Genomic DNA, 15,555 nt, shown 5'->3' with positions numbered 1-15,555 from the left:
CAATATCTCAAATACAAAACACATAGCCCAGACTTGGAGAAACTTGGCCACAAAGGCAAATACTGTGGTCTAAAATGAGCAAGTGTGGGGGCTAAGGAGGGGAGAATGTATTGACTCTGTGATAGAACTGCAGGGTTTTCCCTAGAAGCCGTGCTAGGAAACAATTCCTTTTGTTGTTCCTGTTTTTAGAGAGAACATCAAAAGTTTAACTACATACCCTCTACACATGGGAACTTACACGGTAATTCAGTGCATGATGTAGCATTTAAGAGCCATTCTCACGATTTTCCGAGAGTCTTGGTTTATTTTTAAAAAACGTCACACAGTAAACCACTTTTCTTCCAAAACCTGTGATCAAATTAAGAACATTAAGCTGCAAATCCTCTGTTATGCCCATGCTTTTCCTTAAATTCAAATGTAGCCTTCTAACTTCCCCTAGGGTAAGCTTTCCCTTAACATTCAACCATGAAACTCATCAAACAAAGAGGCAAGGGAAAAAACCAAAACCCTTCCCCTCTCTTCCTTGCCTTCTCCCTTAGGTAGACCGCTGAGCTGGAAGATCCCTGCAGGGAACTCGCCACCTGCAAGCACGAAGCTGGTCCAGTAAAAGAGCAGGGAGGAATGGCTAACTGCCCCTAGGCTTCTTCCAGCCCTGTTAAAAGGAGGCTCCATGCTGAAAATCAGTTTCCCTCAGTCTGCCCCGACATCCCAAGAGCTCTGAGACTTTTCACAGCCAAACAATGCTGAGCATTCACTATTGAGGTCTGAGGCGCAGAGACACACTGAGAGGCCACTACATCGGTATTATTCCACTACGTTCAGCCTGTTACCACAGCTATTAGCTGGCATGCTCACTTTTCAAATCCCCATCTCTTTGGAAACCCTGACTACCATTATTTTATTACAAAGAGACACAGGTTAAAAGAAGTTTATCTGGGCATTCTCCTAGTCTCCCCCTTTGGCATTACCTATAATTTGTTACTCATGTAGACAGAACTTCAGTAAGAAGCGCCTCACTTTTACAGTTGTATAGAAATTCTGTTGCTATTGATGTGGTTTATTAACGAAGATTTTGGGAAAATATTTGTGAAGTTTGTGTAATTTAGATCAGTAACAGAATGCAATCAGATGATCAGCCGTAACTATTCGGTAAAATATTTGAAATGAATAAGGGCTTGCAAGTAATTTCATTAACTTTATTCAGCAAAACAGAAGGATGTCAGTTCCCCTCCATATCATTTTTCTTCTTTTGCATCAATTTCTATATACAGCCATAGATGAAATTAGTTATCTCTGCAAGCAAAAGCATTTATCTTTCAGTACAGTGAGCCATAAGAATGGCAATATTCCTCTCCAGGACAACTAGCATCAGGAGAGTAAAACAGGTGCCTTTTCCAATTGATCTGCATCACTTAATAGAGCACCAAAAGATATTAAAACTTCCACTCCAGTGATTTTTCAGTGTATACATGTTCTTTATAATCTAAGACTAAAGGACTTGAAACATTTTAAACCTTTAAACTATGCACAGACCCTGCCAATTAGAAATTCATTGCAAAATATTTTGAAGGTTAGAAAAACAATCCGGGAGAAACATTCCCCTCCTGATGAAATTAGAACAAAGTTCTTTGAAAACAATGACAAAGGCATCGGTTGCTAAAGGCCTGAACACCACACAGCAAGAAAATTCAAACTGACTGTGATCATATTGCTGCCTTTCACATGGCAACTGCTATACCTGACCTCAAGTCAGAAATGCAACATCAAAACCCAAAAGAGCTCCATGGCTAAAGTGTGACGTTTGTATACACACATTGGTGGACAGAAGAGAAGCTGCCAATGGTTCACCAGATGTAAAAGATCTTCAATGGCAAAATTACCAGAGACAGTGGAGTCGCAGCTGTAAGGATAAAAGCATCTCTCACAAGCACAGCACAGATCCACTGGAATTAAAAAGAAGGGGCTTCAGTGCCAGTATTCCCCTTTGCCCTTTGAGGTACAACAACATAGCGCCATTTTTAGGACTTGACAAACAGCATCAACACAAACTGTGTTTCCAGAAGTAGAGAAACAAACTCTAATCCAATATAATCACTACATTTAACATATATTGGTTTTGTCTTTATGTGCTTTATTTATAACTTATTCATGCCTAGGGGAGGAAGGATTTCCTGTGTCAGAAGAATATTAAAGAGAAAGTCCCGATGCTGCAGATAATTTGTTGTTAATACTTCTGCATCTATCAATAGCTCTATCTTGGAAGAATACTGCCTGGGGCGTAATGTGGGAGGATAAAAGCCTAGGAAAGCTAGAACAGAAGTCCCACACACTCAACACTTAACCAGTCACCACTGCCAATCTATAGAGTTTTGAGTTGTTGTCTCCCATTTATTAATTTTCTTAACAGCCACATGCTAACATTGACATACAGGGATGTGAGCAAAACAAATATCATAGGGATTTGCCAGATTTCTTATTGGAGGGACCAGGGAAGGGGTTTGTTATCAGGTTCCAAATACCCTGAAAAGGATAGTTCAAACTTCAAGTCCCACTGTGTCAGCACTCTGCCTCTCACATCCAGAGGTGGCAAGAAGCATATTTAAGATAAAAGACCTGATAATCACCATTAGCAAACAGGAAAACAATTATGGAGTATGCACTGAGTATGTTACACTGGAGGCTCAACGTTTTCCCTCTGTATTGACATTCCTTCTCTTATGTTTGCTTTTCTCTTTTCAAACTAACATAGTTGATACAGGAACCTATCATTGATATCAGTGGTTCTGCTTTGAGCCTCTAATATTACTCTGCACATAGTGATGTAGCTAGGAATCTCTCCTTAGCACTCCCACTTGCCCCCTTCATTTATTCCTTTGTTACAAAGATGAATGGCCATGGGAAGTGAGAGCTTATACTGTTAGTTTAAATAAAGGTAATTCCCTAGGCAACTCCATATTCTCATCTGAAATAGATTCATTTTAAGAAAAAAAAATTAAAAATCTTCAGACTTGCAAAAGCAGAACAGAAGGAGTATTGCAAGCAGCTCGGGATTTTCAGATTTTCAAAGTGCTTAGCCATGGACTTTTCCCGTATGAGTTTTAAGGAAATATTTATTGTATTTAAGTCAGAAACTAGAAAAACCATCCTAGTAATATAAGAAACCCCCAACTTTTCATTACTAACTAGGTATCAGTAGCCCAAGAGAGTAAGTTTTTACCCACTTAAAAGACAAGCTGCTCTTTCTCACGGTGATGTACCGCATCAATCACATGCTAGGCCACCTAAAAGGTTCAGTTGATATCCCATTAATATCTACATCTAAAGCTTTAAAATTAGATAAACAGTTTCTGAAAAAGAAGTTATATTCTAACCCGCCATAAAAATTAAGTGGCTTTGGCCCATTTTCTCTATGGACATAAGTCTTGAGCCCTCAGTGTGGATGATTTATCCTTTCCCGTCCTCAGAACAAATGAGTTCATGCAAGAGGATGCAAAAGGAGACTTATACTTCAGCTGATATCCTGGAGTCCATCTCATGAGGTTGGTTAGGTGAAAAACAACCCACAGTGAAGAAAAAAATTATCAGTTGTGCTTCTTCTGATTATCTGATGACACAACTTACTTGTGCTCTTGCCTGGAAAACTGATACTGATTGATGGCAGCTGTATAGCTCATCAGAAATTCCCACTTGAAATGCAAGACATTTAGTACAATTTTAAGAAATGGGAGTACAGCATCGCAGTGAAGGCAGAGATTATACATAATGAAATTTTAGCACTGCAGTTAATCTGGGATCTTTGACAGTCTTCTCACGTAGAGCTCTGTGTCACAGTAAGGGAATTAGGCCCCAATTTTCAGAACAGCCCTTTGCTGAGGGTTTCCAGACTTGATGCCCCTTGTCAATGCTAAACACTCAGGGCTTCAGGCAAGGGGAAGCTGGAAGAGTAGTAACTTTAGAAAACAGGCCCTGGAGCCAGAGATTTAGCTTGTGAAAACAATTGTGAGTCCTTGCCTTTAACAGCCTACAAAAAAATTTAAATGCTGCTCAGTGCAGATCTGCCATAGGTCTTTGTCTGCCGCATCGGGAACGCTAGGTGTAAGCCTTGCCAGGCAGAAGCCTAAAGAGGCCGTGATCCACTTTGCTAGCACAAAAGAAAGCTCCACTGTGTGAGATTAGCTTCTTTCCTTACACTGCTGGTACAAGTCTGTCTACTCCACACATCAAATACATTTAGATAGGTGGCCATCACCAATCTTCTGCCAGCATTCCCCAGCTAGGGCGTGGGCAGCTCTCCTCCTGCACAGCTGCGTGGTCCTGCTGGCAACAAAGGCCTCAGCTAGGGAGCCCACCGAGTCAGGATTATATTTTGTTGCTGTGGATAGACCTTTAACTGTTCCTAAGTGTAGCGTAGAAGCCATCTCACACGGGTGTATATGACATGTAACTCCTATGGTGTCCTCCAGCACTGCAACATACTCAAGAGGCATTTTTTTTTTTAATTATATAAAGAGACAAAACCCCCAACTCTTTCAACTCTATGTATATATTTATGCATTCTATACATTACAAATATAATAATCATCTGTTGCCAAATGATACAATTTATTTTGAAAGAGAGGGACAAAAAATTGACCTATTGTCATACTACACTACTACAACCCTCCACCTTTTCTGGGAAAATACAGAAAAGGTTAAGGAGTTTTGCTAAATATGCTATGCTTCCTACATGTAATAAAAGTAGGATTGGTGTTAAGTTGCTGAAACCTAAGGGTTTGATGGATAGAATAGCCCAAGTTAGAAGACAGATAAAACTACTTCTTTCTTCAACACCTACATGCACTAATGAGTTGGGACGGCCCCTCAGCTTGGGGTCAGAGACAGCATGCCACCAGAAAACACTTAACGTGCAAATCCTGTAAACCTGTTCCTCTCTGGATGCTTTAAACTCCTGCATTTCCCTACTTTTTACAATGGTAAGGACATTTTAGGATCTTCACACACATGTCAGTAGTCCTGACTTTTCAGACTTGCCTTACTTGCTGCCATGAACAGGATGAAAGGATAGGTTCAACTTTATTGAGCCTGCTTTTATAGTGAAGAATCAATGGTTTAACTAATTGCAAGTCAATTTTACAGTCATATGTCTAGGATATGTGAATAAAACTTAAAAAATTCACCTTGTATTACAGGACATCAAAATTCATCAGGCAATCACATGAAGGATGAGGAGGATCTCTCTTTTGTTGTTTGTTGAGGTTTTTTTTGCAGGGCAGGGTGGGGCTTGGTCTGTAAAAATCTGTTATATGAGCATACTCCTCCCTCATTGCATTAGGCTCAGTTTATACTCAGATAACAACAGAGATGTTTCCTTCTGTAGTTGTTACTCTATACTTCAATCCTCCATCAAGACCAGCCAGGCTTGTTAAAACAGATATGTCAAAAGGTTAAGAAATGAACAAATAGATTTTCTCCAGCTGTAGAAAAAGTAGCTGGTAAACTCAACCCTTGGATCACTGCAAAGAGGTATTGCTAAATCCAATGTCTGGTATTGATTTAAAATGGAAATAAAGGAGCGGATTGATTTAATCCGGTAAAAAAGTAAGCAACTGCATACTTTCAATTTGGGAGAACTGGATGATCCCTAAGTAGGAAGAAAAGCATCTTAACAGATACATGATTTAGTATATACATTATGAATACAAAGCAAAATTCATTATAATAAATACCCAGTTTATGTAAGCATTATTGAAATGGTAAATAGATTATATTAGAAATAATCATGTACCATAATAAAGGTTGTTCAGTAGAGACTACAGACATTTTATACACCTGACACTCATTTATTACTGAGGTTGTATCAAATTTGTAATGCTCCTAAATATTTGATACTTTGCTTTCAACATTTGGGTTTTAGGAAGGATGTAAAGTGATTCGTATTTTTCCCTCTGCTTGCACTCTTTAAACCCAAACAAGACTTACACAAAAGTTACCTTCTTTGGCAGGGTGGGGAAAGGGATTTCCTAAGGCCTTTCTTTTCTCCTCTTTCCTCCCCACCCTCCAGTAAATGAAATTAAAGGTCAGTAAGTATTCAGTGCAGTGGAAAGCCCTAGGTTATAAAAATAAAGGAATTAGAAAAGCTATTCAGGATTATAATAACTGGTGTACTCTCTAGATCATTCTCAAAATCCAAACATGGTGGTGGAAATACACTAGGTATCCTGACATTGCTAGCAAACATGATTAAATATATTTATAAGCATTGTGAAAAAACACATCATACACAGGCAAAACATATCTCCCCAAATATTTGCTCTTGTCATTCAAGAGAATAATCCCTGAAGGAAACAATCATATAATGCATTTTACATCTGATGGTTTTTTTCTCTCTCTACTTTAAAGACAGGAAAAATCTTTTCAAAACAAAAAAATAATATATTAAAAATATTCTTTAAATATTTTCTTACTCCTTTTGGTAGGCTGTAGTAAAACTGTTATGTCTTACATGCTAGTCAAAAACCTTGCAAGACTACATGCTAAGTTATAAACAGTCAACAAAATAAATTTAGGTTCTTAATTTTCAGACTAGTTCAGTCTCAGGACACTCTTTCCGAGTCACTTTAAATCCCTGTTAAGCCCACCTGTGAGCTTGCCTCTCTGCTCTCACTCTGGATGACATACTGTCAAGCCCCATCAGTGCTTACAACAGGAGTAATGATCTGCAGCCACAGAGCTCAGTTTTCACCGGCATCAGGCTCCTGCTCAAACTGGCGAGCTGCACGACTGTTCATGCCAGAGGCAAGGAACGGCAGGGAGTACACAGCCCAGAGGCTACAGGGGGAAGAGGGCTGTACCCTCTGATGCAGCACCAAAGTGTTTGGAAACCTCGGGAGAACAAAGGTACCTGCACAAACCATCAGGCACAGCTGTCCTTAAGACTGGATGCTGGTTTTTGCAGGTTCAACTAGAATACACGCTTGTCCCCTTACCTACAGAGGACCTTTAGGAAGGTCTTGTGGGTAATTTAAAAAGCCCAAGAAAAGAACTTGACAGACGGGAAGACTGATGGACCATTTCCTCTTTTTATTCCCATTTAAATAAGAAGCTTAGCTTCAGGCATGCAGTTCCATTGATTTAACCGGGATTATGAAATCTAACAACACACGTGTGTGCATGCATAAACGAACACACAACACATAGGAAATAATGTCTTTCCAGAAACCAATCAGACAATTCAAACAAAACCAAGTTGCAGTAAACTTCAGTGGCTTCAGAGGTACAGTTTGGGAATTTTTATCTCCTGTTAGTGCAACATCTCCTTCGGGTGGTGCCAAAAGCATCCTTTTCCTTTCTTCTCACTTTCTCCCACAAAAGTAGTATAATTTTACATCAGTTCATCTTCTGTAGAGCACTTACAAAGCCAGCATATACGAGTGACTTGTTTCAAACCACAGAAAGCTAAAGTATTGCACTGAAAGCCTGCTAGCAAGGTAAAGGAAGAATGCTTCTGCAAAGGTTTTAGTAAAATGACTAAATAACTTTTTTCTATAGCTAACAAAGCTATATAGATCTTTAGAGAGAGCAAATCTTCCAATCCCCAAATGAAACTAGAGCCATATTTGAGATCACGACCTGTTTGATCTTTGACTAAACAAAACAACTGCTTAAGCTTTCACATGTCCCTGTGCAACACATTTCCACAAATCAATCACTGGAGATAAAACATTAACAGTGACAGGAACAAGGTATTATACTGACACAAAAATACAAGATATTTTGCACTACTACAGTTTCTGTAAAGATTCAGCATAAAGCATTTCTGAAACACTCAAACTCTGCAGTTTCTATCGGTATCTTCCTTTTCCACCCCCACACACCCCAAAAAAGAAATGGCAAATCAAACACCCAGGAATAACAAACTTAGTGTTGTAACATGGCTTTGCATTCTTGTACAGCTATGTCAACCCACACAAAATGCAATTATGATGATGATCAAAACAGCCCCACAGCATTTAATATTTGCCACTCAAGTAGTGAATTAAGGACATTTGGGTACACCACTGAGATGACAGAACACAGGCACACTGAGATGAACATGCTGCAATGGCCAAAGGGACTGGTTATCCCAGCTATGCTAGACTCAAGGACCAATTCAGGAAAACCCCGCCTCAGGAAATGTTTGGTATGAAGATACAGACTATAAGTATTTGTCATTTTTCTTGCTACTTCATTCTTAGAAATTAAGGTTACCTTCAAAATTAAATGGAGTATCACAATAACCTTCCTATTTTAAATTACTCAACAGTCATTAAGTGCTTACTGTATTACATTACATAGCTGGTCCACGACACAAAAATGACAAACCAAAAAAAATGTCATACATACTTTTAAAGAACAGCACTACCAGTTGTTTGTTGTTTTGTTTTTTTTGGTGGGTTTTTTCATTCTTTTTTGTTTGGGTTTTTTTTTTTTAAGAAAAGATTCTCTGGTTTTAGGGTCTTATAGGAACACCAAATACTGGTGAAAACTTTTAGAGGAAGCAGGGAAAAGTGAGAAAGATGGAAAAGGTAAAAGAAAGGAAAAGGCTTACCCCAGAAACTCGTCCTACAGCAAATGCAGATTCATTTTCACTGGAGGCATAACTCTATATATGTTATAGTTCCCATCTAGTCCAACAAATAACAGATAATTAGCTACTGCTGTCTTCAAACAGTCTAGAAATGTTATTGTCCAGAAACACGTCTGCAGAGTAAGGTCCTTCACTCCACCATGATTACTTCTGCACTTGTGAAGCTGTGTACTGGTTACTCTCTTGGAGACATTCAGCACAGGATTAACAAGTAGCTAAGAGCTATACTCTCATTCCAATTTTAAAACTGCAGTTTTGATACCACAGCTGGACACCTGCCATAACTGCAGGCCTCAAATAGGAATATTGCTTATTTTTTAAAAAAAAAAGGAAAAGAAAAAAAAAAGAACATCCTTCGAGAAAACTCTTCTTCCCCATTTGCTGCTCTGCAGCATCTTCAGCCTCCTTGGGGAGTGTGTTTATTCCACTGCCAGCTTTGGATTCCAGTTCCAGAGAACTGCAGGCACATCAAGCAGTATCTTTCAGTTATTTAAGTTTGGGAATACTCCAGAATTGCTTTCCATAAGCTGTCCGGGAAATGCTGCTTGGCTAATTTGCACTATGGCTAGGACTCAAACTCCCTGTACAGACTACACAAAGGACTGATGGAAAATACTTTCTTAAAATAGTAATGTCGCCACCACCACACACACACTCTGCATCACTAACCTACACTGACATAATCTGGCAAGTGAAATGGGAAGAAAAATTCTATTTTCTGCCAACAAAAGAGGAAATTCATTAGTTGGATATTATATAACCTATAATAATTTAAAAACAAAAAACCCCACCCTCTCAAACTTCTTAAATGCACGTATTACATATACAGCATCTCTTTCTTTATTCTCTTTTCTAGACACATGGTTAAGTTACTTAAGTTACCAAGTAGCACCAAAGCCACAGAAGCCACTGAAGAGATATCTTCAGTAAAAACAGAGTAAAATATACCAGCCTATCTTCTTTCCCCATGGTATGTATGAATACTGGATTTTCTTTTTTTTAAAACACAGTTATGGAAGGACAAAAAGTTGTTTTCTGGGTTTGGTGTTGGTTTGGTTTTTTTAAATTATTATTCTACTTAAAGTACTACTTTTCCTAATCCAAAACTGAAAGCTTGCAAATCTTTAGAAAAAGTAGAAATGAGAGGTAAAGAATAAAAACATTCCTGCCGTGCAGCTACATAAGCAAGAGAGTGTCTTTTTTCTAAGACTATTTTGAACAAAAGCAACACTTAAAATATGAGCCTCAGTCTGGAGCACAGAGTTAACCTCTGTAATGAAAGCGAGTTCCAGATTAACTGAGGAAATCCCAAGGGTATATATTACTTCTTGCTAGCAAAGACAAACTCATGTGTATTGCATTAGGTCAGTTTCACACATATATAACGTTAGTCAATAAGCTAAGGGTGAAGCACCACACATCGTAATCAGCCACTCATATGTGCTGAATATGTGGTAATATAAACATCGACCTTCCTATTAAATAGAATTTAAAACTTTGAAGAGTACAAGAGTTTAGGTCCTAGAAATATAAATTAGTTATTCAATGGGCAGGGCACACCAAATGTTCGATTACCACATATTCTAACATACCTGTATTGCTCACCATCACTGGTCATGTTCTCTATGGCTTATATTGTTGGTACCAGAGTAAAATGTTCATAAAGAGTCTAAATATTATTTGAAATTGTCCTAGCATTAAAAGGTAAGTTCTAGCTCTATTGGAGGGCAAAACATGTACCGCCTAAGCACTAAGCTGCATAATAACTACAATTTATTGTTCCATCAATGTTTGTCAAACAGGGGCTATCCTTCCATGCATGCCAAACAGTAAATTCAAAAGAAAGCTCCTGGAAAATACAGTGAACTAACTTCAGCAGTTATGAACATCTCCAGCTACGCACTCCTCTGAATTTCTTAAAATACATGCCACAAACCCAAGTAAAATACTTCATGGGTGGGGGCCAGCATCCTGTTCATTTAAGCTTCAAGGAAACTACCTGTCCCTCATGTGTTCTGACCGAAGTTTGCAATGAGGAAACAGCAAATGAAAAAAGACTAATTAATGCAGGTTTTTCATTAATTCTTTTTAAACTTCAGAGCTGCATGAATTAAAGATAAAGTAAGTTTACTCCCTAGAAATCATATTAAAGTATGAAGTGAGTCAGGGCCCCTAGAGAGATAATAGAAATCACATCTTCAGATAGGCTTTACAAAGCTCAATATTAAATTAAGAAAACTGTCAGATTCTGGGGTTTAATTAGTCCTGGCAGGTCTGGACCACTGGGAACATTTCCAAAATTTCAATCGTCAAAGTAATTATTGAAAGTTTTAGGGTTGGATGGGAGGAAAAGGAAATAGGACAGCAAAGGGGAAGGAGCAAAGGAGGCAGCTTGTTTCTCACCACCAGCATAGGGCTTTTTAACTTTTCAGTTCTGCACCAAGTTTGATCAAAAAAAGGAAAATAAACTTGACCTAGTGGTAACACTCGAAGCCTCTGCACAAATAAACTGAATACTAATTTGATCATCTTCCAGCCTCCTCTCTCAGCCAGCACAATGCAAATGAGCTACATCTTCTTGAACAAAAATTCACAAGTAAATGCATGGTTTGTGTTTTCAGCTCCTTCCTGTGCAACCAGGAACAGATTTTTTCCTTTCATTATTGTAATCAGCATCCAAGAGTTTGGAGATTTTGTATTACACTTGTTCAAAAATTAGTTATTTGACACATTTCATGCACCTTTCTAATACATCTCAAGAATGTGGAGGAAGCAGTGTTTGAATTTCAGCTCTGCCTATCAAAAAGGAAAAAAACCTTGGTCCCAGTTCCAAGTTTTGCTTATTTTGAACAGCCCTGGATTTGACCACCACATTCAAATATTGCTACTGGGCCCAGTTCAGCAAAGGGCAATACGTACTTTTATTTTTATCACACACGCTTAACTTTGTACTTGTGAGCAAAGAATGAAGGTCAGAGCAATCTCACCTTTCTTCTTAAGCAGAATTCCTCAATTTAATATTAAACATATCCTAGATGAGTTTACTTAGAAGTTGTATGTGCATTAATTCACTAGCAATACTTTCACTCTTTTCCCTTTTTTAATTAAAAGCTCTCCCATCACTATTAGACAGCTCGCCTAGACTGCGACAATACCACAGCTCTATTATGGACTTTATTATCCTACAGATAAATGTTATTTGGTTGGGTTTGGTTTCTTTTTAGGTATGCATTTTTACAGAGTAATAATACAACAGGGATCTCCCAAAATAAACAGAAATGCCAGTGACCAATGTATTAAAGGCAGCATTGGCTGAGGAAGACAGATACGGTCACGTGACAACCTTAGCTATGGATTTCTGAGCAGGCACAGTTACAACACATAGGTGCAAATGTAACAGCAGGAGGGCTACCAGCTCTCTTAACATTGCTCAGCTTACAGGAGAAGCAGCCACAGGACCACCAAGTCCCCACCATTGTTGTTGGACTATACTTAATGCTAAATTAAGCATATACTATCAATACAGTCTAGATATAGAATATAAACATATGATTTAGAGTCATACTATCAAGACAGCAAAGAATAAGTCTTTTTACAAAAACTAGGATCCAATGCTAAACTAGGCTTTGCATTTTTAGTTTAGCTGCTGTACTGATTAGTAACACCTTACAAGTTACTCTTAATACAGATCTAGCAAGTATAAATATAAGAAAAATAGTCTGTGTTGTATACGGACTGTAAGTACAGTCGTTATTACATTATATCACACTAACATGCAGAGATGCTCACCAATTTTGTAAAGAAATTGGCAAGTCATGAATTTTAAGCATTTACAGTATTTTAAATTTTCTTCAAGTTAAGCATGTATCTATCACCGTTTACCTTCTAGAACCTAGAGGATTGGAAACAAATAGAAACTGCATTAGATATATCCTCATATGTCTTTGTAATTTTAAGATTAAGAACTAGCTCACACTAATGACAGTAACATAAAACATATACCCTGACTTCCTCATAGTTTTTCTCTGCCAAAAGCAATTAAGACTACTGCACCTTTGGGGATTCGTGAGGAAGGGAGGGAATGCTTGATGAGGTTATGACCCTTTCTCTGATAAAAAACAAAGATCTCCGACTCCATTCCACAAGAGACTGGGTCCCGAAAACTATTACATTTCCGAGTTTCCCCTGGAACTGGATCATTCTTTTTAAATCTTACTGTTGATCAGCATTACATTCAGATCTGTCAATTATTACATCCTAAAAAGATAAGAAAAGTAATAAGTTGATCTTTCAAGATCTGCACTAAGTCTTTTGGTTGAGTTCTGTCTTTGATCTGTGCAAGTCAACCCTAAATTCTGAGTTACATGCCTCTGAGCCAGCATATTCTGTACTACCCCTACATGTTAAACTGACAGTAGGAAATAACATATTCACGAGCACTTGCTTTTATTGTGTCTAAAGCAGCATTTTTCTTGCACTGTCCTGCCAGCTGGAGCCTGATCACTTCCAGTCAAAACATCTGTGTCCATGGCTGTGACACTTGCCTGAGGGTCCATTCCCAGCAACCCCCCTAAATCTCAAAAAAAGTCTTCAAATAGGGGCACCCATAATCCTTTCTTCAGACCCTGAACACAAGGAGTATTAGAGGAAAAAAAAAGAGGCAATTATCCTCTACTGCACAGGGGAGACACAACATCTTAGCACAGCCCAGTTTTCTCCATTACATACTAATAGCAATATTGCTGCTGTTGTTGCTGCAGTATCTTGAAGAAGAAAAACAAAACAGACGCAAGCCAAATCAGCATTTATTTTCTTCTGGTAAGCAAGGCATACAGCATGATCCAATCTGAAGTAGCAAACCACCCAAGTTTGTGGGGTGGGTATGATGCCTACAATCCTCTTTTACCATACAGGTATGGCATTTTGGCTAAGCCAAAATTAGTATTTCTTTACCTCTGGCTGACTCGACTTCTCATCACTACTACCTTTAAAGCATCAGACTGGACATTTTCCCTCAGTATGGGAGAGGCGAAAGCACTGCCATACTCCTTATTCTTCTCCTATGATGTGATACTCTCAATTCACCAGTTGTCAGTTCAATCATATTGATAGTAACATAACTATTGTAAAACCAGAAACCTGAGAAACAGAATACAACGGGTTTACAGATTTTCTTTTTGAGCCATCTTTATCAGGATTCTCTAGGATTACCTTTAATCCCATAATCAGAAAGACCATTTCACAATGAGGCTCAGAATTTACCAAAACCAAACTAAACCGATACCTTTTTATGTCAGGGGAGTAAAGTTGAGTTAGTTCCATCATTGTAAAATGGAAATAGGCTACTGTTTTGTTCATACTGAACTGGAGAATACACTGTCATCTCAGCTTGCTTTAGAGGAATAAATCTACCTGCCCACTAGGATTTCACATTGAGATTGCTATCGCAAATTAGCTATTGTGGTTTAACAATTCCCTCCTTTTAAGCACTGAAAACATAGCCTTGGACATTTGATTAACAAATTCAGTCCTCTCATGCATAAACACAAGAAAAGATTCCTTTGTAAAATGGTACAACAAAGGTAACAAACCATATCATAGGAATAAGCACACCTCTGGCACTCTTTCTGAGATTAATCACAGGCATCCAACCTGCCACCGGTGAGAAGAAACTTATATTCATGGGTATTATTAACCCGCTTCCCTGCAACATCACTGTTTACCTGACAGTCTGTTCACTTCCCATTTATACTGGGAGAGGTTACAAAAAGGCATTTCAAGGGAAATTCCAAAGCTCAACATAAATAAAGGATTAGTTGGTGGATACTACTTTCAAGATAAGGAGGTATATACTGGCAGTAAAGGCACCTGAGCTAATTAAGTCCTTCTAACCACAAAATGTTTACTCTGTACGAAAATCGGCTTTAAATGCTTTTAATGCAACTGCTAGCTACAGAACAGCCAACAAAAGTACTACCTGTTTGCACAAAGTAAAATGAAAATGGAATGACAAAAAAACCTTGTCTGGGTTTGAAACTCAAACTTGTTTGATTTCAGCATTAAGTTACTCAGTTATGAATGAAGGATGAAACAATGGTAGCCAGACAGAACATGCTCGAGTAAGCAAAAAAAGAACACTTTTAAACGGGATTATAGCAACCATTGAGCAAATAGTTTTAAAAAAAATTAAAATCCAACAGAAATACCCCTTAAAATGAGAGCTCCTGTTTGCTCTGCTTCAGACAGAATAGAGGTTTGGAGAGCACAGATCATAACCACAGGTTTTATTTAATTATCATTTTACAAAGAATAAGCCAGTCTGGGCACTGCATCCTAAATGCAACCAAATAATTATACCAAATCATTGGTAAATACAGTCCCAGGGGTTTGAAAGGTAGCACTTCTGAAAAGACCACACGTTTGTATCGTATTTTACAGGCAAATCCATGATTTTACGTAATTTCTTGTATATGACATATATATGACTCTTGTGTCTATATATGACACATATATATTATAAAATAACAGCAGGGTTTCCTTTCTTCCACCCTTTAGAGATGCAGTTTCAGAGGAAACCCCTAGAAACCTTTTTTTTCCTCCTCTGTGTGTATTTGCCCATTGACATCTCCAAATTGGGACAGTTTAATCTGTCAGTAAAATAATACCTGTCTTCCTTATGCTCATGATACTGAGATTTATTTTTGTTAAAAACAGCATGATTCATGCTTTCTGTTTTGGATTGTAATCTCCAAGTACAGCAGATTCTCCTGAATTCTAGCACCATGATGCTACCTCCCTTGAATTCAAGTGGAAGAGACCTGGGAGGGCTTGAGAGTTGCAGAATCCATCATTGTAAAAAAGATTTGAGATTATATTTGTGTATGAAAACCATGTCATGTAAATCCATAATCAAAGAGTAACTATCACTG

The 15,555-nt window shown here is 38.1% G+C and overlaps 1 protein-coding gene across 2 annotated transcripts in view; it reads right to left on the bottom strand.

Moving 5' to 3' along the window:
* The window catches only part of PLEKHG1 (pleckstrin homology and RhoGEF domain containing G1), a 136,330-nt gene that overhangs the window by 62,333 nt on the left and 58,442 nt on the right, over positions 1–15,555 (bottom strand). Inside the window, exon 1 of one of the 2 annotated variants that reach the window (XM_040598322.1) lies at positions 5,178–5,254. The exons of the other annotated variant lie outside the window; for it this stretch is intronic. The gene's annotated coding sequence lies outside the window, so the exon portion shown is untranslated. Of the gene's footprint in view, positions 1–5,177; positions 5,255–15,555 lie in introns of those variants that run through there. 2 annotated transcript variants of the gene reach the window in all.

This window comes from Falco naumanni, chromosome 6 (assembly GCF_017639655.2).
Source record: "Falco naumanni isolate bFalNau1 chromosome 6, bFalNau1.pat, whole genome shotgun sequence".
NCBI lineage: Eukaryota > Metazoa > Chordata > Aves > Falconiformes > Falconidae > Falco > Falco naumanni.
Note: the sequence above shows the minus strand (reverse complement) of the source record. Positions and strands in the feature narration are given on the sequence as shown.